Source organism: Coregonus lavaretus, assembly GCF_964263955.1.
Source record: "Coregonus lavaretus genome assembly, contig: HAP1_SCAFFOLD_8457, whole genome shotgun sequence".
NCBI classification, from domain to species: Eukaryota; Metazoa; Chordata; class Actinopteri; order Salmoniformes; family Salmonidae; genus Coregonus; species Coregonus lavaretus.
This window is the reverse complement of record NW_028163969.1, coordinates 15,001-17,069: the sequence shown is the minus strand read 5'-3', so window position 1 is coordinate 17,069 and position 2,069 is coordinate 15,001.

Here is a 2,069-nt window from a genome sequence, read left to right as displayed (position 1 = left end):
ATACTGTAAGAACCCACTGGGCACTGACGTGGAAACAACGTTATACTGTAAGAACCCACTGGGCACTGACGTGGAAACAACGTTATACTGTAAGAACCCACTGGGCACTGACGTGGAAACAACGTTGATTCTACAAAACTGTGTCCAGTGGGTGTTTAGACCCTTTCTTCAGAAGAGGAGACATTCTTCCCTGACTGTATCCGTCACTGCATCATAGCAGTCATCAACTGGTCCTCACACAACCAACCCTTCATCATTACTGTGTCCCGAATAGCACCCTATTATTCCCTATATAGTGCACTACTTTTGATCAGAGCACTCTGGGCCCTAGTACACTATATAGGGAATAGGGGGCCATTTTGGATGCACCCCGGGTTCCACTTGAAGTCAGACATTTAATTCACGTAAAGATATTTATGACCTAAAGGATTGCCTTTCCCTCCCTGTCTTTAAACAAGGCCAAACACACTCTGCATAACAGAAAGCTTTATTTAGTTGTGGCCATATAAGCTACCTTAGAAATATGGTCAGCAAACCCTCTCAAGCCTAAAGGGGCTCTCCACCATCTACTGTACGGTGACAGTCCTGTTATCCAGACATCATTTTTTATTTCACCTTTATTTAACCAGGTAAGCCAGTTGAGAACAAGTTCTCATTTACAACTGCGACCTGGCCAAGATAAAGCAAAGCAGTGTGATAAAAACAACAACACAGAGTTACATATGGGGTAAACAAAACTTACAGTCATCATCCCATAGGGCGGCGCACAATTGGCCCAGCGTCGTCCGGGTTTGGCCGGTGTAGGCCGTCATTGTACATAAGAATTTGTTCTTAACTGACTTGCCTAGTTAAATAAAGGTAAAATAAATAAATAAAATGTTCCATTCACTTCAAACATTCCTGCCATGTTGAAATCACAGGCCCCATTCCAATTATTTCAAAGTGCACTCTGCCTTCCTCCTTTCCTTTAAGTAATCACTGATTGGACAGGTGTATGCAAGTGCTCCCTACACATGTCAAGATACGATATATGAGGTTCCCTGTGAGGGCATATATCCCCATAGTGTTGGAGGGTTCCAATTGCAAAGAATTTGGACATGTGATGAATGTTTGCAGAGAGATGGACATGAGTGATTCTTTTGCGGAAGAAGATGACATTGAAGGTCTCAACTGTAGATTTGTGGGGGACTTTTATACATGAGTTCCCTGAAAGCCCAGTAAGGGTTAAAGAACCAGAGATTGTAAGATAAGAGCTGTTCTGCTGAAGCAGCGGAAGTGGTCTGGCTGCCATGGAGACATCTGGTCTGGCTGCCATGGAGACATCTGGTCTGGCTGCCATGGAGACATCTGGTCTGGCTGCCATGGAGACATCTGGTCTGGCTGCCATGGAGACATCTGGTCTGGCTGCCATGGAGACATCTGGTCTGGCTGCCATGGATACATCGGGTCTGGCTGCCATGGAGACATCTGGTCTGGTTGCCATGGAGACATCTGGTCTGGCTGCCATGGAGACATCTGGTCTGGCTGCCATGGAGACATCTGGTCTGGCTGCCATGGAGACATCTGGTCTGGCTGCCATGGAGACATCGCTGTCCATTGCTGCGGGTAACCGTTGGCCAGACGCAGGATACAAATACCCTTAGAATGAAAAAGGTGGAATTTTTGCCATTTATTGCTACGGTGATAAACTGCAGTACAGGACTGGATAAGAACTCAGGAAGGATCGCTATGGTTGTAGCTGCAGCCGAATGATTCTTGGGCGTGAGGGGCTGCATGAAGTACTGTCAGAAGCAGTAACGTCCTCTCAGGCTGTGTGTTGTTTTTCCCATTTCCCCAAGAAGAAGGTGTATGCAAGGGCTCCACCAGATGACCTTTCACCTTTCCAGCCATTTAGACATTCTAATCAGGGATTATTACTTCAAGGAAGGGAGGAAGGAAAGATGAGCCCCAGATTGAAACCCCAGAAAAGATGACCCAGGAAAAGAGGACCCAGGAAAAGAGGACCCAGGAAAAGAGGACCCAGGAAAAGAGGACCCAGGAAAAGAGGCTAAAAAACGATCAGTCATCAA